The following is a 21,857-nucleotide window of genomic DNA, read 5'->3' on the forward strand; positions in this document are numbered from 1 at the left end:
CACCTTCTTTGAGCAGGGGCTCTTACTGCTGCAAAGAAACTGCCAGAGTAGAAGAATAGCAAAGCTTCACTCACCACTTTGCATCTGGCTTTACATGGATGCTAGGGAATTGAACCTGGTCTGATAGGCTTTTGAAGTGAGCTCCTTTCACTGTAGATCCATCTCCTTAACCCCCTAGAAAAGTCTTTTCTATAAAATGTGTTTAAGGGGCTGGAGTTGTAGCACTTGCCTAAGCAAGCTGAGCCCTGAGACCTTGCTTCAAAAAGCAACCAAATCTATTTGGGAAATGGAGGCAGAAGGATTTGGAGTTCAAGGCCAGCCTTGGCTACATAACACATGTACACATGGTTTTAAAAATGATCACTGTAACAAAAATGTGTTGCAAAAGACATAAAGTAAAGGAAACATGTGACCAGTAAATATTGAAGAGACTGAATAGGGATGTAGCTCAGTGGTAGAGTTATTGCCTAGCAAGCATGAAGCTGTAAATTCAATACCCAGTACCACTGAAAAAACTACCACAAGAATAAAGCCAAGCCAGTCACAATGAAATGACATTGTTTGCCCAAGCTATTTGCAAAAAAGTTTCAAAACATGACAGATTGTTGGAAAATTCAGTGGATCTTTGAGATGTTCCTTGCCAGAAATGTTCTTAGGTGAGCCTTGAAAAGGCAATTGGCAATTCCTCGTCTGGCTGTACATTTGGATGTGAGGGCGATCTGGCTGTGACATCTGTCACCCCATTGATCGCCAGGGTTGATTCGGCTGATCTGGCTGGCTAGGCGGGTGTCCCCTTCCTCCCTCACCGCTCCATGTGCGTCCCTCCTGAAGCTGCGCGCTCGGTCGAAGAGGACGACCTTCCCCGAATAGAGGAGGACCGGTCTTCGGTCAAGGGTATACGAGTAGCTGCGCTCCCCTACTAGAACCTCCAAACAAGCTCTCAAGATAAACTTTTTGTCCTTGTGTAACAAGAGACAGAAACAAGCATGTCTGTAGAAACACTGTATTAGGACAAACAAACACATAATAACCACTTAGAAACAACCCAGATTTCCTTAAATAGGAGAGAGTATATGATTAAAATGTAGTTTCTCCATTACACAACAGGTTGTAGAAACAGTAACAATAAAGTGAACCTTAGCAATATAATACTTGGCAAAACAATTTCTACAGGTGGATACTGGCCCAACCCCAGCCAAAACTTGGCATTGAACTAGGGGCTCATGCATGCTAGGCTCTATCACTGACCTACATTTTCAGCCCTTTTAAAATGCATTCTTTGTTTTGAGACAGAGTCTCACTTTGTAGCCCAGGTTGACTTTGAACTCTTTCTATAACCTAAGAGGGCCATGAACTTTCAGTCTTCTTGCCTTGGCCTGCTGAGTGATTGGGATTACAGATCTATGCTGCCTTGGATGACTTTTTTCTGTTTACTTATTTAATTCACCCTACAGTTCTTGGGAGGGGTTGTCTTTTATTTGGAAAAGTGTAACAGTTCATTTTCAGGTTTATAGGTGAAGGTTTAAATAGCAGTAGCTAATCAAGGGACTTTCTCAAGGAAAGCATATCTATCTACTGTAAAGGTTGTAGGTAACTGATTAGGGAATTTAAAGCACAGCTGGGGATTGCTTCTGAAAGCTCATCATCAAAGGAATTTATACTTGAAGCAGAGTATGTACTTGTCCTATTTAAAGAGAAGATAGGGAGGAGTTAAGAGTTAGGATTGCCAGTCCTGCATGCAAGGGAGGCAGAAGAATTATAGTCAACATGTTGAAATGGGGTGTTAGTGGTTCGGGAATAGAGTCCTTGAATCCCAGATTTTTTTGTTTTGTTTTGTTTTTTTGTTTTTCAAGGTAGGGTCTTATTCTAGTTCAAGCTGATCTGGAATTTACTATGTAGTCTCAGGGTGGCCTTGAACTCAACGAGGTTCATGATTAAACAAGTGCCACCATGCCCCGCTTTCATGTCATCGTTGTCGTCTTCCTCCTCCTCCACCTTCACCTTCTTCTTCTTCCTTCTTTCTTCTTTCTCCTTCTTCCTCCTACCTCCTCCTTCCTCCTTTGTCCTTCCTCCTTCTTCTTCCTTCGTCCTTCGTCCTTCTTCCCTCTTCCTCCTTCCTCCTTCCTTCTTCTTTCTTCTTCTTCTTTTTCAAGGTAGGGTCTCAGTCTGGTCCAGGCTAACCTGGAATTAACTATGTAGTCTCAGGGTGGCCTCAAACTCAGGGAGATCCTCCTATCTCTGCCTTTCAAATGCTGGGATTAAAGGCATGCATCACCATGCCCTACTCACATCTACTTCTAATTAAACAGTTGGTAAAATTAGATGGAAATGGATCATTATTAAATTATATTTACTGAGGGAAGTACAGAACCAAGGGAAGGAAAATGAATACGGATATATTCATGTGGATATATGTATGTGGATACATGGTCTCAGAGCCCATGTGGTAGGCCTGAACAAACTGTAAAAAGAGAGTTAGGAAAGAAAAGAAAGTACAAAGAGCTCCTACCATGTGGAGGGCAGGAGGGGTTAAACCGCCGATGTGGGAAGCAGGGTTAAGGGTGTTCTCCCCCTTGTCTCTGGGCTGAAACAAGGGAGACTCACCAGAACTTGGAGGCTCAAGAGGGATATGCCTGCCCCTGGCAAACATATTTATAACCTTATGGTTGTGGGCCCTACCTTCTGTATCAGTTGAGTCAGAGACAGCCAATTGGTCTGAGCTAGGGGCTGAACTTGACCAACCACAATGCTAGGATTAAATCTTAGAAAAGAAGACCTCCTCCCAGGAGGGGCCCAGGTTGTTGGAGGGGGAAGAGATAAGAAGTCAGGTCATACTTTGATCTCTAGCCAAGTGGATACTGCAAGGATACTGTCAGGGGCCAGTCACCCTAACAAAGCTACCTGACTCCTTCTCATTCCCTCCCCTACCCCCTTAAGAAGACACTCTTAACTGCAGTTAGGGGAAGGAGGACGATGACCTGTCAGTGTTTACTGCTTCTGGCTGAATGGGGCTGTAGAGTAATTGCACTTAAGAGTCTCTCCTAGTAGTGGTAGTGGTGGACATCTAAGGGGCCCTGATGGTGTATTGATGGAGTGCAGGAAGACAGTCCTGGAAGAACATGTTGGGAGAAAGAATAGTAGCAAGGAACTAAGGGGAACTGAGCACACAGTAAACTGTTCACCTTTAGGGCTTCCATTTTTGTAGACTTTAGGCCTGGAGAGCATTCAAGGGAACTCAAGTAGATGGAGTCAGATTGTCTTAAGACCATCTGAGTGTGGGATGACTCAGTTCCTCTCCCAGAACTGTTCCCCAAATGGCAGAATAGTACCTGACATGGTTTGAATCTGTCTCAATCTGTTCCTGTATGGCTTGAATACAAATGAAATATTAGCAGAGTTATCATAACATTTAACCTTGATAATGGCAAATATACTATGTTTTATATAATTGTCTTCCTCATCCTTTGAACCTCAGTATTTAGAAGACTTCCACAGCTGTGTCATGTATTTTATTTATGTTATTTATTTTTAAATATTTATTTATTTGAGAGAGATAAGAGAAAGAGGCAGATAGAGTAGAGAGAGAATGGGCATGCTAGGGCCTCCAGCCACTGCAAATGAACTCCAGACACATGTGCCATCTTGTGCAGCTGGTTTACAGAGGTTCTGGGGTGTGTCAAGCCTGGGTCCTTAGGCTTAGCAGACAAGTGCTGTAACCACTAAGGTAGCTCTCCAGCCTGAGTTTTATTTTTATTTTTATTTATTTATTTGAGAGAGAGAGGCAGATAGAATGGGCACACTAGGGCCTCTGACCACTGGAAATGAACCCCAGTCACATAAGCCTCTTTGTGCATCTGGCTTACATGGCTCTTGGGAACTGAACTTGCATTCTTTGGTTTTGCAGGTAAGTGCCTCAACTGCTAAACCATCGTGCCAGCCCCTCTTTTGAGTTTTCTTTTTAATGTCAGATGACATGTTTTAAACTGATAGATGAAGTAAGACTAAACCATTGAAAAATATTCTTAACCTATTGGTACTTTAAAACTATTAAATTGGCTGGATACTCTAACGTTTGTTATTATTATTATTATTTTTCTTTGCACATTGCCCTAGTATCCAAAAAATCCCAGAGTGTACCTTTTTTTTTTTTTTTAAATCTATCTTAGGGTAGCCAGGGCCAAAAGTTGGTACCACAGAGCCACTGGCTGTCATTAGGGGCTGTCCAGTGTACTTCTGTCCTCAGAACTTAGCAAAACATTTTTATGGTTGGAGTATAATGATGTTTTGGCATAAGTTACCTAGTTCTTTTTTTAATATTTGTATTTATTTTTTAAAATTGTTATTTATTTATTTATTTATTTTAGAGAGGCAGAGACAGATAGAGAAAATGGGCACACCAGGGCCTCTAGCCACTGCATAGGAACTACAGATACATGTGCCCCTTGTGCTTAGGTGGATCCTGGGGAATGGAACCCAGGTCCTTAGGCTTCACAGGCAAATGCTGTAACCACTAAGCCATTTCCCTAGTCATTCATACACACACACACACACACACACACACACACGCATATGAAAAAAGTATATATGTATGTGTGTGTGTGTGTGTGTGTGTGTGTGTGTGTATATGTATATGTATATATATATATATATAGACACACATATATATATACATATGTATGTGTGTGTATACACACACACACACACACACACACACACACATACTTCTTTTGGCTTTTTGAGGTAGGGTCTCACTCTAGCCCAGGCTGACCTGGAATTCACTATGTAGTCTCAGGGTGGCCTTGAATTCACGGGTGATCCTCCAACATCTACCTCCTAAGTGTTGGGATTAAAGGTGTGCGCCACCACACCTGGCTCCGATATTTTTATTTTTTTATTTATTTGAGAGAGAAGGAGGGAGAGAGAGAGAGAGAGAATGGGCTTGCCAGAGCCTCTAGCCACTGCAAACGAACTCCAGATGCATGCACTACCTTGTGCATCTGGCTTACGTGAGTTTTGGTGAATCAAACCTATGTCCTTTGGCTTTGCAGGCAAGTGCCTTAACTGCTAAGCCATTTCCCCAGCCCTAGATGATCTAATTCTTGATACTTTACATACACAGAATTATACAGTATGTGACCTTTTGTGGGTGACTTCTCTTATGTTTTTTACAGTTCATTTATGTTGTAGAGTGCATTAATACTTTTATTTCCTTTTATGGATGAATAATACTCCTTTATGGATAAATATGTATACAGCAAATTTGTGTGAATATACCATAATTTGATCTCACTGCCATTTGTTGGAAAGACTGTCCCGTTTCTTCCCTTGGCATATCTGTTGACAACCATTTAACCACACATGTAAAGATTTGTTTTGGATTCTCGGTTGGCTCCATTGACTCATACTGCTTTTCTTGTGCCAGGCCTAAGATATCTTATTACTGTGGCTTTGTAGTAAGGTTTGACACACTCATGGATTTGACTTGTTAATACTTTGCTGAGGTCTTTTCATGGACTGTGTGTGTGTGTGTCTGTGTGCGTGTGTGTATGCGTGCACACGCTCTTTGGTTCTGGCATTTGAGTAACACTAGCTGCAAAATAAATTGGGAAGTGTTTCCCTGTCTTTTGTTTCCTTGGAGAGGACTTAGAGACTAGGTCCAGATATTTATTTATTTTTCTTTTTGCTGTGTGTGTATGTATTCATGTGTGAGTATGTGGAGTTTAGAGAATAGCTTCAGCTGTTGGTCCTTACCTTTTATCTTATTTCTTAAAAATATTTGTATTCATTTGTGACAGGAGAAAGAGTTTGTGTGCTTAAGTGAGCATGGGAGCAGCAGCACCTCCTGTCATTGGGAAGACACTCTAGATGTATGTTCTACCATGTGCATCTGGCTCTGTGTGGGTACTGGCTAACAAAACCTGTGCAAACAGGCTTTGCAAGTAAGTGCCTTTAACTACTGAACCATCTCCCCAGCCCCTTCCACCTTATTTTTGAGGCAGGGTCTCTCATCTCTCACTGCTGTGCTTGCCAGGCTAGCTGGCCTGTGGGCTTGTGCTTTATCCATTGAGCCATTTCCCCAGCCTTGCTTATTTTCTTTTTTAAAGGCCAGGTCCTGCAACACAGAACAAGCTGGCCTTAAGTTTTCACAATTCTTCTGCCTCTGCCTCCCCAGTATTGGGATTGTAAGACTGTATAGCTACATACAACTGGATATTCGAGGTACAAAAGGTTGTTTTAGGTTTTTATCTTCATTTAAAATTTTTTTTTAAATTTAATTTTATTTATTTGAGGGAGAGGGAGAGATTGAGAAAGAGGCAGATAGAGAATAGGTGCACCCAGGTCCTTTAGCCACTGCAAACTCCAGACATATATGCCACCTTGTGCATCTAGGTTACATGGGTCCTGGGGAATCAAACCTGGGTCCTTCGGCTTTGCAGGCAAGTGCCTTAACTGCTAAGCCCTCTCTTCAACTTTCCCCCTTTTTTTTGAGGTAGGATCTCTCTCTAGCCCAGGCTGACTTGGAATTCACTATGTAGTCTCAGAGTGGCCTTGAACTCACAGCCATCCTTCCTATCTCTGCCTCCAGAGTGCTGGGATTAAAGGCAGGTGCCACCACACCTAGCCAATAGGTCATTTTATTTACTTATGTAGGTATTATTTAATTTATTTATTTTGAGACAGAGAGAGAGGGAGAGAGAGAATAGAATGGGCATGCCAGGGCCTTTAGCCACTGCAAACAAACTCTAGACACATGTGCCACCTTGTGCATCTGGTTTACATGGGACCTGGAGGATTGAACCCAGGTTGTTAGGCTTCATAGGCATGGGCCTTAACTGCCAGCCCTGAAAGGTCATTTTAAAGTACAACTTCAATCTTTCTTCTTTCCTTTCTCTCTCTGTCTCCTCCTCCTTCCCTCCTTCCTGGTGTGTGCATAAGTGGGGGCATTGAGACATGGTCTCATGAAATGCAGACTGACTCTGAATTTGCTATGAAGCAGAGTATGACCTTGAATTACAGATCCTCCTGAGTGCTAGGTTTATAGCATTTGTCTACAAATTCAGTTTTTTTCCCCCTTGGTTATAGGATCATTTTGATTATTTTAGTTTTTTTTTTGAGGTAGGGTCTTACTCTGGCTCAGGCTGACCTGGAATTCACTATGTAGTCTCAGGGTGGCCTCGAACTCATGGTGATCCTCCTATCTCTGCCTTCTGAGTTCTGGGATTAAAGGCATGCGCCACCACGCCTGGCTTTATTTTAGCTTTTGTTAGTTTGGGTAATTTGTGATTTTTTTGAAGAGTTGGTTAGTTTCATCTAAGTTGCCTACCTTCTGTGTATTGAATAGAGTTGTTCATCATTTCCCCAGAGCTATTTTTTTTTTCCAAGGTAGGGTTTCACTCTTGCCCTGGCTGACCTGGAACTCACTATGTAGTCTCAGGGTAGCCTCAAACTCTCAGTAATCCTCCTATCTCTGCCTTCTGAATGCTGGGATTAAAGGCGTATGCCACCACACTGACTTTTTATTTTTTGGTTTTCCCAGAGCATTATTTTTAATGTTCATGGATTCAGTAGTGGCATCTTCACATTATTTACTGTTATTGGTGAGTTATACACTATTTATCTTTTATTTATTTATTGACAGGATCTCACATAGCATAGACTAGCCTTGGATTCATTTTGTAGTTGAGAATGACCTTGAACTACTGATCCCAGTGTTGGAATTCTAGGGGTGTGCCACCATACCTGATTTAAAATCCAGAGCTTCTTGCATGCTATGCAAATAATTCACCAACTGAGCTACATCTCTAACCTTTTATTTATAAATTTTATTGATTCTTTGAAAGACCAGCTTTTGGTTTCACTGATTTGTGTCTTTCTTGGTGTATTCTAGTTTAGATCCATTATAGTTAGATAACATACGGTATATGATTTCAATTCTTTGGAATTTGCTAATGTTTTTATTTATTTATTTGCTAGGAGAGAGAGAGAATAGAGATAGCTGCTGCAGATGAACTCCAGATACATGTGCCTCTTTGTGCTTTACGTAGGCACTGGGGAGTCAAATCTGGGTCATTAGGATTTGCAGACAAGCATCTTAACCACTGAACCATCTATCCAGCCCTCTCATGTTTGTTTTATGGTACAAGATATCATTTTGGCATATATTTTGTGTGCACCTGAAAAGAGTGTGCATTTTATCACATTTGGGTACATAGTTCTGTTACATACTTTGTCATTTCAGCCCTCAAATCCTTTCAGCCCTCAAATTCTTTCCATCCTCTCTCTCCCTGTTGTCTCCAGTGAAGTCATCCCACATACTGGTAATGATGCAGGAGAGAGCTCTGTGGGATTGGAACTCCCAGGCCAGCATCTCTCAAGTCTTGGGTAAGGACCATGTTAACAAAAAATTGGGAATGCAGACTCAGAAGAGGGTAAAATTCACATCAGTAATGCAGTTAGATTATTTTTCCATATTCAACATTATCATCTTTGGACTAGAGAGATGCCTTAGTGGTTAAGGCACTTGCCTGTGAAGCCTAAGGACCTATGTTTGACTCTCCAGATACCACATATGCCAGATGCACAAGGTGACATGTGCAAGGTTGCACATGTGCACAAGGTGGCACATGCATCTGGAGTTTGATTTCAGTGGCTGAAGGCCCTGGTGCACCAATTCTCTATCTCATCAAAAAAGGCCAGTCTGAAATTAAAAAAAAAAAAAAAAAAAAAAAAAAGCCAGTCTGTTGGGCTTGCCTCAAAAATTTTTTTTTTCTCCTGGAATCTTTTGGAATCTTTTGCTTTTAAAAATAATTACATAGTTCATTTGCAATGGCTGGAGGCCTTGGCATGCCCATTCTCTCCCTCTCTCCCCTCCCCCCCTCACTCTCTCCCTCCCTCTTTCTCTCTCGCTGTCTCAAATAAATAAATAAATATAATTTAAAAAATTACATATATAAATGTTCATTCTTTGTGTTGTACTTTTTTTGTGTTTGTGAGGTGTGCATGTGTTTTCATAATATATGTGTGTGGACACCCGTGTGTGTGTGTGTGTGTGTGTGTGTGTGTGCACATGTGTTTGCACGTGTGCACGCACGCACATTAAGAAGCCAGATGGCAACTTTAGTTGTCATTCTTTAAGAATGATGTTTGCCTCTTTTTGAAACAGGACCTCTCATTGGTCTGAACCTCATTAATTATAGGTTGGTATTGGCCATGAGCTCCAAGGGTCTGCTTTTCTCAACCTCCCCCGCACTGGGATTACAGGTGTGTTTCCATGCTTGGTATTTTACATGAGGGCTAAGGATCAAGCTTGAGTACTTATGCTCACAAGGCAAGTACTTTACTGACTGAGATGTCTCTCCAAACACATGTAATAAAGTTTTATCAGTGCTGGGCTGGAGAGATTGCTTAGCAGTTAAGCGATTGCCTGTGAAGCCTAAGGACCCTGTTTCGAGGCTTGATTACCCAGGACCCACGTTAGCCAGATGCACAAGGGGGCGCACGTGTTCGTTTGCAGTGACAGGAAGCCCTGGCATGCCCATTCTTTTTCTCTCTGTCTCTGACACTCTCAACTAAATAAATAAATAAAAATGAGCAAAAAAAATTTTTAAAAAAAGTTCTGTCAGTGTTGACAATGCATGGAGTCATAGATCTCCCATTGCAGTATCATATGCAATACCCACTGTCCTAAAATTTCCTTTATGCCTTATCTTCTCAGTGCTCTCCCATTACCCTTAAGCCTTTAGTAGCTACTGGCAATTTTACTGTCTCTGGATAATGCAGTATGTTGCTTTTTTCCCCCTTTGCATTTTTACTTATGCACTTAAGTTTTCTTTATATGATTTCATGGCTTGATACTTCGTTTTATTGCTGAACAGTATTCTACTTAAGAAGCACTGCAGTTTATTTATAGTTAACTGTTGAAAGACTTCTTTGTTGCTTTCCAGTTCTTGGCAAAAATTTAAGCAAATAAAGGTAGTCAGGGGCTGTGGATATGGTTAGAGCTCTTGCCACACAAGGATGAAAATCTAAGTTCAATCCCCAGCACCCATGTAAAACAGCTGGGTGTGGCCACACTGCCTGGAGCCCCAGACCTGGGGGATGAAGACTGGAGAATTGCTGGAGCTTGCTAGTCAGCCAGGCAAACTGTGACAACAGCAACCCAAGTTCAGTGAGAGACTCTGGGAAACACACATCATGGGAGAGTGATAGATGAAGACCTGTCTGGTATTCTCCTTTGGCCTCTGCATGTGTGCACAGGGCATGTGCAACTGCACACATATGTGCACAACATATGCAACATAAAATTTAAGAAAAGCTATTTGGGTGTGGTGGCACACACCTATAATCCCAGTGTTTGGGAAGTAAAGGCAGGAGGGTTAGGGCCAGCCTCTGCTAAAATGTGACTTTGAAGCCAGCTTTCTTGCTCTTATGTCGCGAACATGCTTGTGTATGTGCATGTGTGTGCACATACACAGGCACACTACAGAAGTATTAAAAAAAGACCAAACAACAGCAACAAGAAAGAAAGAAAGAAAGAAAGAAAGAAAGAAAGAAAGAAAGAAAGAAAGAAAGAAAGAAAGAAAGAAGGAAAGAGGTAATAAGACATTTGGGTGAAGATTTTGTGTGGCTATAACTTCAGTTTTAGTCCTTTTAGTATGGGTACATATTGACATCTATTTATTGTTTTAATTTTTAAGCTCCCAATTTCATGATACTGACCATGTTTTCACCTGCTTATTTGCCATATCTGTATCTTCTTTGGTGAGGAGTTTGATTAGATCTTTGACCATTTTCTAATTGAGTGGGCATCTTGTTAACTGAGTTTTAGGAGTTTTCCCTATAATTTGGACATGTCATTTTAATTTTATATTTATGTATTTGAGAGAGAAAGGGAGAGGGAGGGAATGGACATGCCAGGGCCTCTAGCCATTGCAAACGAACTGCATATGCATGCACCACCATGTGCATCTGGCCTGTGTGGGTTCTGAGGAATTGAACCTGGGTTCTTAGGCTTCACAGGCAAGTGCCTTAACCACTAAGCCATTTATCCAACCCTTGATATAAGTCATTTATTTAAAAAATTTTTATTTATTTTTTCTTTTTATTTTTTATTTATTTTTATTTTTAATTTTTATTAACATTTTCCATGATTATAAAATATATCCCATGGTAATTCCCTCCCTCCCCACCCCCACACTTTCCCATTTGAAATTCCATTCTCCATCATATTACCTCCCCATTACAATCATTGTAATTACATATATATAATATCAACCTATTAAGTATCCTCCTCCCTTCCTTTCTCTACCCTTTATGTCTCCTTTTTACCTTACTGGCCTCTGCTACTAAGTATTTTCATTCTCACGCATAAGCCCAATCATCTGTAGCTAGGATCCACATATGAGAGAGAACATGTAGCGCTTGGCTTTCTGGGCCTGGGTTACCTCACTTAGTATAATCCTTTCCAGGTCCATCCATTTTTCTGCAAATTTCATAACTTCATTTTTCTTTACCGCTGAGTAGAACTCCATTGTATAAATGTGTCACATCTTCATTATCCATTCATCTGTTGAGGGACATCTAGGCTGGTTCCATTTCCCAGCTATTATAAACTGAGCAGCAATAAACATGGTTGAGCATGTACTTCTAAGGAAATGAGATGAGTCCTTTGGATATATGCCTAGGAGTGCTATAGCTGGGTCATATGGTAGATCAATCTTTAGCTGTTTTAGAAACCTCCACACTGTTTTCCACAATGGCTGGACCAGATTGCATTCCTACCAGCAGTGTAGAAGGGTTCCTTTTTTTCCACATCCCCACCAACATTTATGATCATTTGTTTTCATGATGGTGGCCAATCTGACAGGAGTGAGATGGAATCTCAATGTAGTATAAGTCATTTTTTAGATATATGTTTTGAGAATGTTTTCTTTTACTCTGTGCTTTTCCATTTTAATAATATCTTTGCAGAGCAGTTAAATTTTTAAAAATATTTTTATTTATTTATTTGCAAGTAGAGAGAGAGAGAGAGACTAAGTATGGGGGTGCCAGGGCCTCTGCCACTGCAAACAAACTCCAGATGTGTGTGTCTAGCTTTTCATGGGTACTGTCAAATTGAACCCAGGTCGGTAGGCTTTGCAAGCATGTACCTTTAACCATTGAGACTTTTCCCCAGCTCACAACAGTTAATTTTGATTAAATTCAACGTGTGTGTGTGTGTGTGTGTGTGTGTGTGTGTGTGTGTGTATTTTTTAATCTTATAAAGTCTTGTTGACTTTTGACACTGAGGATCAAACCCAGAGTCTTACATGTGTAAATACTCTTACCCTTGGGCTATGTCGAAGCATACTTAATTTACTTTTTTTTTTTTACTTCCTGGGTTATGGTTTTGGGTGGTGTATTTACAAGTGTATTTCTTCAGTTTGAGTTTGGACTGAGGACATGAAACTGCCTCTTCTGGGAACTTCTAGTTTCAGCCTGTTAGGGTTAACTACTTTGTTTACATCTCATAGCTAGGACTATTTGTAGACTAAGGCTGTGCTGTATCTTTAAATTGGGTGCAAAGAAGTTCATGCCTGAGTAGGTGATGATCAGACAGATTTAAATACATATACCTAGTGGATATATTTCTTTCCATATCTGCAGGATAAACTACAGGAAAAAGAGGGTGGAAAGATCTGAGATCATAAGGATATAGAATTTTATTTGCTCATTAATGTGGATGAAGTTTTGGCAGTTGAAATGGAAAAAAAGGGTGGATATGAGAGTGCTTGTGAGGAAGGAAATGGCAAAGTTTGAAGTTAGAGTCAGTGTGTGAAGTGGATGATAGGGAGATGCTAGTTATCTCTCGATTATGCCAAAAAAACAGAAACAAATCAAAACAAAACAAACAGGCTAGTACCAAGAGGTCAAGTATCAGGAAGTAGAGAGATGTGCTTAAATTCATGATCTTCAAGGTTCCATTACAGCAACAAGGGCAAGCTGTGGTGCTATTAGTTCCTTGTTGAGTATGGAACTGTTCAAAGCATAATCACAGAAATGCAGATATTTCATATACATAAATAGTGATCTGGTGAAAATAATTTAGAGTAATAGACATTGAGTATTCTGAATTACAAGCTTGGTTGAATAAACAGACAATATTTTAATTCCCATAGGAGCTGACTTTTAAAAATATTTATTGATTGATTGGTTTGAGAGAGAGAGAGAGAAGGAGGCAGATATATATATAGAGAGAGAATGGGCAGCCAGGATGTCTAGCCACTGCAAACAAACTCCAGACACACCACCTTATGCATCTGGTTTATGTGGATACTGGGGAATCAAACGTGGGTCCTTAGACTTCACAGGAAAGGGCCTTAACTGCAAAGCTATCTCTGTAGCCCAGAGCTCACTTAGACCAGGGCTTAAGTGGAAGCATTGTGTTTTGGAGGTTACTCCAGGAAAAACCAGTAGGGGAAAGAGATGTGAGATAGGAACAGGAAGATAGCTAATAAGAATTTGTTATCAAGCATATTATAGGGTGAGCCACTGAAGTTTATTTCTTCTGGCAAGCCCTAGAAAACTGTGAAACATGGGTCTTAAAGTAGATGAAATATTCAGTCATTGATTAGCATCATTTCCAGGTGGTGGTAGAATTCAGGACATCAGGCTTGCCTGAGGGAAATAAAATAGATTCCAGAGATTAGAGAAAGCCCTCAAGTTAAAAAAAAAAAAAGCCACTACCATCAGTCTGGTGTACATGGAATTGGAAAGGCCCAGGGTCTATGGAAAAAGTCATCCTTTTAACTCCTTCCTTAATATCCCACCATGTAGTTCCAGCATTACCAACTCATTTTCTATAGGTAATTAAACAATGTATTGCAGGCTTAAATGATCAGTTCCCATAGCACATTAGGACTGGCTCCAGGTATCCTTTGTGGAACATTGAAATCTGATTCACAAACCAGTGACTCCATATCAACACTTTTAAAAAAATTTTATTGTTCTTACCATAACACTTTTTAAAAAATATTTTATTTTATTTGTAAGCACACAGACAGAAAGAGATCGAGAGATAGAGAGAGAATGGGCGCGCCAGGGCCTCCAGCCTCTGCAAACGAACTCCAGACGTGTGCGCCCCTTGTGCATCTGGCTTATGTGTGTCCTGGGGAGTCGAGCCTCAAACCAGGGTCCTTCGGCTTCACAGGCAAGCACTTAACTGCTAAGCCATCTCTCCAGCACCATATCAACACTTTTTATTATCAGTATTCTGTGACCCCCAAGTTTAGCACTCTCAAGATCCTTTCCAAGGTATGTCCCCAAGTTCTTGCCTGTTCTTACCAGGTTCAGTAGTTGTTTTGGTGAATCAGTCCTTTCCACCCAAAGCAGGAACAGTACCTGCTCCATCCATGCCAGTATTCTCCCAGAAGCAGTGAAAGAGGCAAGGTCAGACCTTGGGGGAGATAAGTATCTTTGAAGGTGTGTGGCTTAGCGCAGTTCTTTGCATAGTCTTTAGGAGGGCAGAGTGCAAGATCAGGTATCTGTCAACCATTTCTTGTGTACTTAATTTCCTGGGTGCAACTCACATAGCCTCTCTATTATCAGCATTTCCACCATATTGAGTCAGTGAGCCCATATTGATATCACTCAAGGCATATGGTTTAGGGCTGGAGAGATGGCTCAGCAGTTAAGAGTACTTCCTGTGCGAGCTAGAGGACCTGAGGAGACTTGAGAGACTACTTGAGTTCAATCCCGAATACCCACATAAACAGCTGTGCGTACCATACACATCTGTAACCCTAGTCCTACAGGGGAACTGAAGAGAACTGAGAATCATTGGTGCTTATGAGGAAACAAACAAACAAAAGCCAAGCTCGGGCTGGAGGATATCTGTCACGCCCGCCTCACCAGCAAGGAGGATGCCACAATCAGGATTCTTCTGAACACACTTTATTGGGGACTGCCAAGCTGCTAGATGCGAAGACGCGAAGACCCAGAACCACGAAAGGCAACTGTTTATATAGGGTTTTAGGCTGCCTACCCACAAATGATTGGTCAACTGAGGATATGTGGCCACCAGTGATTGGTTACTTTCTGGATGCCTCATTAGCATCGGCCCACGACGGGTTGGAGCATGCGCACTGTGCTTGATTTACACCAGCTGTGACCAATAAGAGGCCAGAAACCGACGCCAACTTGTAATGGCGTCTGCACGGCTCCTAACAGATATCTGAGTGGTTAAGGCATTTGCCTGCAAAGCCAAAAGACCCCAGTTCAATTCCCCAGGACCCACGTTAGCCATATGCACAAGGGGGCACAGGCGTCTGGAGTTTGTGTGTGGTGGCTGGAGGCTCTGGCGTGCCCATTCTCTCTCTCTTGCTCTTTCTCTGTCAAATAATTAATAAATAGATAGATAGATAGATAGATAGATAGATAGATAGTAAAAGCCAACCTCCAACTCAGATAAGAACAGGAAGAATGATGGAAGGGGACACCTGATGTTTTCTTCTGGCCACTACAGGCTAGCACATGGGACACTGCATGGGCACATACACACACACACAAAATATAAAGCATATGTTCTATATTATGGCTTACTCCTAGTACTCTTGGAGTGTCCAAGAGTCCTAGGAGTACTATAGCCTGCAGGCTGCATGTGGCTTGGGATAGCTGTGAGTGCAGCTAAATAAAAAAGCCTAAATTGTTCTTCAGCATGAACTTTATGGGTGACAACATTGTGTCACAATGTTACACAGAATAACCAGTACATATTTAAAAATGTTTTATCTTTTAATTATCTGAGAGAAAGAGAATGGGCACACCAAGGCCTTCAGCTGCTGCAGATGAACTCCAACTGCATGTATCACTTTGTGCATCTTGCTTACTTGGGTCCTGGGGAATTGAACCTGGGCCTTTTGTCTTTGCAGGAAGTTCCTTAACTGCTGAGCCATCTCTACAGCCCCAATATATACTTTTGCAACTCACATGTCATAGGTTGGACAGCCTTGGATGATACATACCAGCCACTCTTGTAAAGAGTATTCCACTGCCAAAACAGTCCTCTGTGCCCTGCTTGCTGTCTGCTTCTCTCAGCACTATTGATCTTATTGTTGCTGCACTCTCGCCTTTTCCAGAATGTCATACAGTTAGAGCTTTGCAGTATGTAGCCTTTTTGGATTTTTTTTTTTCGAGGTAGGGTCTCACTCTGGTCCAGGCTGGCCTGGAATTAGCTATGGAGTCTCAGGGTGGCCTTGAACTCTCGGCAATCCTCCTACCTCTGCCTCCTGAGTGCTAGGATTAAAGGCGTGCACTACCACACCCGGCTAGATTGTTTTTTGATATAGGGTTTCATGTAGATGAGGCTGACTTTGACCTCCTAATCATCCTGCCTCTACATTTCTGGTTCTGGGATTTCAGGTGTGGCTCACTAAGCCTGGCTGCAGATTTGCTTCTTAGTAATGTGGATTTACGCTTCCCTCATGGCTTTTAAGGGCTTGATGACTCATTTCTTTTTAGATGTAAGCAATAGTTTGTTGTCAGGATAGGCCAGTATATCTTTTCTACCGAAGGACATCTTGGATGTTTCCAGGGTTTGGCAATTATGAGTAAAGCTGCTATAAACCTCAGTGTGCAGATTTTTTTTGTATGTGTGTGTGGACCAAGTGTTTAACTCCTTTGTGTAAATGCCAAGGGGTGTGATTGCTGGAGTGCATGATAACAGTATTAGTTGTGTTAAGAACCCACCAAATTGCCTTCCAGAGTGTCTGGACCATTTTCTATTCCTAAGAACAATGATTGGATTTCCTGTTGTTCAACAGTATCACCAGCACGTGATATTGTCTGTTCTCTATGTTGGTCAACTTAATTGGTGTGTCGTGGTATCTCCGGTGTGTTAATTTTCTGATTCATGAAGGAACATGACATTGGGCTTTCCGTCACCTGCTTACTTGTCACCTGTATATCTCATGAGGACGTGTCTTTTCAGATCTTTAGCTCATTGTGTTTTCATCAGGTTATTTTGAAGAATTCTTTCTATAGTTTTGGACAACAGTTCTTTATGAGCTATGTCTTTTGCGAGTATTGTCCCACCCTGTCTGGTGTCGTCATTCTCTTGATGGTGTCTTTTTTGAAGTAGAGCTTTTGATTATGCAGTCTGTTGTGGTTTGATTCAGGTGTCTCCCATAAACTTAGGTGTTCTGAATGCCCTGTCCACAGCTGATAATTTGAGAATCAATGCCTCCTGAAGGCATTATATTATATTAATATTGTTTGGGGTTGGTTTATGGATGTTATAGCCAGCTTCCTCTTGCCAGTGTTTGGCACACTCTCCTGTTGCTGTTGTCCATCTGATGTTAGCCAGGAGGTGATGTCCACCCCTGCCTATGCCATTGTTTCCTCGTGCCATCATGGAGCTTCTCCTCAAATCCGTAAGCCAAAGTAAACCTGCTTTTGGCTGGGTGTTTTCTGCCAGCAATGTGAACCTGACAGCAACAGTAAAGTTGGTACTGAGAAGTGGTGTCATTACTGCTAGAAAACTGACTGCATGGCTTTTGGCCTTTTGGAACTGATTTGTGGGAGGAATGTGGAAGGGTTTGAAACCTTGGCTTGAGAGACCCCTTGCAGTGTTGTAAGTACAGCTTGATGGACTATTCTGGTTAGAGTTGAAAGACTTGAATGCAGTAAGAACTAAAGGACTATGAGGTTTGGCTTAGGAGGGTGAGGAAGAGCTTTGCCTGAACTGGGCTAGAAGTAGTTTGTGTGAGAAGCTTATTGTTATGCCTATGTTCTGAGAACATGTGCAGGATTGCATTGCATAGAAATGGTGCAGAGGGATATGGCTCAGACAAAATGAAATCTTTGGGCCAAAACTGCTGCCCCTTCAGCTGCAGTTGCATGAGAAATTACAGCCATGGAGATTGGGCTAGCTGACCTGCATTGGGACAACAGAAAGGATACAGACTCTTGAAAGGGCCTGAATGTTGAAGGAATATTCTATTCTGCAAAGTCTGCTTTATTCCCCCGCTGGATTAACCCAAATTGGCAGCCAATCTGGTACTATGGAGTATAACAAATGCAGGAAAGAGAGGGCCATTGAGTTGGCAACACAGTCTTGTATTTTGGAAATGGCCATGGGCTGTGCGAAGCATGCTTGTTGGATTATATGCGTGGTCTGATGAAGTCATGTGGATGGACTGTGGGTGGCAGTAGAGACCCAATGAAGTTGCCAGGACTGTAAGATTGCTGCCAATGAAAGCTGCTGGCACCAAATGAAGTTTTCTGGGACTGTGAACAGCCTAGCTGGAGGGACGGAAATGGAGCTCCAGAGACTTGTTGCTGGTTAGAATTATTGGACTTGGAGACATTATTGACTAGATTTCTTGGACTTGGGGCTACAGAGTTTGATGTTTGCCCTGTTTAAATCTTGTATTGGCTGAATATTTCTTTGCTATGCCCAATGCCATCTTTTGCAGTGTGAATGTTTATTCTGTGCCATTTTTTTTTTTTTTTTGTATTATGGCTCAGTTAAAATACCTTGGATTATGGGGATGTTTGAACATCATTGGGATTGATAAAAATTATGGGGACTTTTAAAGTTGGACTGAATACATTGAATTTTATATCATGTATGGTTATCAGTTTGTGGGGGCTAGGGGCAGAGTGTAGTAGTTTGATTTAGGTGTCCCCCATAAACATAGGTATTCCGAATGCTAGGTCCTCAGATGATGGCAATTTGGGAATTAACATTTCTTTGAGGCAGTGTATTGTTGGGGGCAAGCTTATGGGTGTTATAGCCAGCTTCCTCTTGCCAGTGTTTGGCACACTCTCCTGTTCCTGTTGTCCATCTGATGGCCAGAAGGTGATGTCCACCCTCTGCTCATGCTATTGTTCCCCCCTGCCATCAAGGAGCTTCCCTTCCAGTCCATAAGCCAAAATAAACCATTTTCTCACAAGCTGTTCTTGGTTAGGTGTTTTCTATCAGCAATGTGGACCTTACTGCAACATAGTCTTTCTTTCTTGTATGGATTATGCTAGTGGGGATGTAGTAGGTAGCCTCATGTTGCTGCGATGAACCTCCAGACCAGATACAGTTTATGGGAGGAAGAGATATTTATTGAAGCTAACAGATCCAGGGGAATCCAGGGATCCGTAATGGCAAAGAAGCTGGTCTGCTTTCACAGATCCAACCAAAGTGAAAAACCACCACCAAAAAACAAGCAAGCACACTTAGGAACTCCAGGCAATGCTCAAGCACTCTGCATATCTTTAGACTGGAATTGCAAATCCACCCTCACAACTTAGGGCTGGATTCTTGATCTGCCTAGTGATGGGGGACATCCCTTCAAACTACTACAGGTGGTATGTCATGGTTATTGTGGCTAGCACCTATAAATTTGGCACCTAGGATGCTGAGGCAGGAGGAGTACTACAAGTTCTTAGGAGTGAATCCTGATCTCTCTCTCTACCTCCCTTTCTTTTTTTATCTGTGAAGAAGGGTCTTGCTACAGCCCTAGTCTGATACTCTATAGCAACCCTATACTGTATAGTCACCCTGGAGTTTACTATAGGTATCAAGCTGACCTTGAACTCACAGGGCTTCTCCTACCTCAGCTTCCTGAGCGCTGGGGTTAAGGCATGCACCACCATGTCTGGCTCTTTTTTTTTTTTCATTTAAAAATGTTCTATATATTTATTTATTTGAGAAAGAGTGAAGCATATAGAGAAAAAGGAATGGGTTCACACAGGCCTCTAGCCACTGCAAACAAACTCCAGATGCATGTACTATTTTGTATATCTGGCTTTACATGGGTACTGGGGATTTGAACTTGGGTCCTTAGGCTTTGCAAGCAAGCACCTTAACTGCTGAGCCATCTCTCTCTAGTCTGACTTTTTATTTTATTTATTTTATTTTTTTTTGAGGTAGGGTCTCATTCTAGGTCAGGCTGACCTGGAATTACCTATGTAGTTTCAGGGTGGCCTTAAACTGATGGAGGTCCTCCTATCTCTTCCTCCTGAGTGCTGGGATTAAAGGTGTGTGCCACCACGCCTGGCCATTAGCCTGACTTTCTTAAAATAATTGAGTTAAATAACATTTGTCATTCCTTACAAATGAAACTCTTACCCATTGGATTTGTAAACCACCAGTGTTGTTTTTGTGTAGTAACAGTAATAGCATGGTGATGCATGCTTGTAATATCAGTACTCACTTGGAGGTGGAGGCAGGGGGATCAAGAGTTGAAGATAATCCTCAAGTGTGTAGTGAGTTCAGGATCAGCCTGGGCTACATGAAACTCTGTCTCAGCCAGAAACATAAAAATGTCATCACAGTAGTAGCAGTTGTAGTAAGAAAGCTTTGGCTCAGTTGCTGCTTGTAATCCTCTCATGAGAAAGTATACTTTATCAACTGAATGGTCAGTGTATTAGCTACTATTATGTTGCTGTGATATAATGGTTGACAGAAGCAACTTAGAGAGGAGAGGTTCATTTTTGGCTCACAGTTCAAGAGTCATAGACATCATGGTGGGAAAGATATGGTGCTGCATCTTGCTGTCCAGCTTATTCATATCTTGGATGAGGAAGCAGAGGGCTGATGCAGAATCTGGAACATACATCTCTGTCAAGGTTTGACTCTACAAGCACTTCTGCCAGGTAGATCACTGTTCCAAAGATTCCACAGCTTCCCAAAATAATGCCACCACACAGAGAACTTGGGCAGAATCTGAAGCACATATCATTTCCAAGGCTTGCCCCTTCTAGCATTTCTGCTGGCTACGTTGCTGTCCAACAGCTTTTACAGTCTGCCAAAACAATGCCACCAGCTGGGGTCAAGTGTTCAATCACATGAAGCTATTAGAGATATTTCATACCCAAACCATAATACTTAGTGAAATTCATATAATTTTTAAGCCATGTTAGTAACAAGGAATGGATCTTAGAGTGATTTAAGCACTTCTCCAAGGATAGACTTCTAGATGGAATCAGAATGAGTTTCATGTGTATGATGGTTATTTTCACAGTGGGACATACCTAATTGCAGCAAGGCATGTGTAGTAATTCAACATTAATTGTTACTGCTATAATCTTTTTCTTAAACACTTCAGACTTTATAGGCTAGATATTCCCTTTGGTGTTCATTCCAGCCTGCCATTGCTGCATGCCCTAGAGAATACAGAAGTGAAGACAGGAATGTTGGTACATACCTGTAATCCTAGGGCCTAGGAGGTAGAGGAAGAAGGATCAGGAATTTCTACACAGCAAGTTTGAGTAATATGAGACCTGTCCCGCCCACCATCCTTCCCCTCCTTGCAATACAGAAGTGGAAAGGGGTGACTGTGTTTCAGTAGAACTTTATTTTCAAAAACAGACACCAGGTCAACATGCCTAAGGAAGTGTCATTTCAAATGCAGATGTAGGTGCTGAAAGTGTCTGGCTGTACTTATAGGATGATGGTCATCTAGATAATCCATAATATTGTTTCCCAAGATAAATTAGGAAATGCAAATAAAGTTTTAGAAAATTATCATGAAGAATTTAGCTGTCTTCAGGAATTTCTGGCCTATTTTGAGAAAAAGTGATGTAAAGGAATAGTAAAAGCGGAAAAAGGATATAACCCATGAAGTACTGTACAGAGGACATTGGTATTATGTTTTTATCTGAATTCAGCAGTTAAATTTGTGTTGCCTTGTGAGAGACAAAGATTGGGGAACAAATTTTTCAAGATCCTTTTTCCTTTATAATTATAGGGCACTGGTAGCAAGTCCTGCTCCCCCTCCACCCCTGGACCTAGATTTTACTGGATTTTTGCTTTTCCTTTTTATAGATTTTGTTTAAGATTCTTTTGACTTGGGCAAATTATTAAGTAACTGCTATATGTGTTG

At 41.5% G+C, this 21,857-nt stretch overlaps 1 protein-coding gene across 4 annotated transcripts in view; it reads left to right on the forward strand.

Annotated features, from left to right (window-relative positions):
- Nucleotides 1-21,857, forward strand: part of Dtnb (dystrobrevin beta) — a 395,702-nt gene that overhangs the window by 20,210 nt on the left and 353,635 nt on the right. Inside the window, exon 1 of one of the 4 annotated variants that reach the window (XM_045151235.1) lies at nt 5,921-5,939. The exons of the other annotated variants lie outside the window; for them this stretch is intronic. The gene's annotated coding sequence lies outside the window, so the exon portion shown is untranslated. Of the gene's footprint in view, nt 1-5,920; nt 5,940-21,857 lie in introns of those variants that run through there. 4 annotated transcript variants of the gene reach the window in all.

The sequence above is a fragment of the Jaculus jaculus genome, chromosome 5, assembly GCF_020740685.1.
Source record: "Jaculus jaculus isolate mJacJac1 chromosome 5, mJacJac1.mat.Y.cur, whole genome shotgun sequence".
Classification (NCBI taxonomy): domain Eukaryota; kingdom Metazoa; phylum Chordata; class Mammalia; order Rodentia; family Dipodidae; genus Jaculus; species Jaculus jaculus.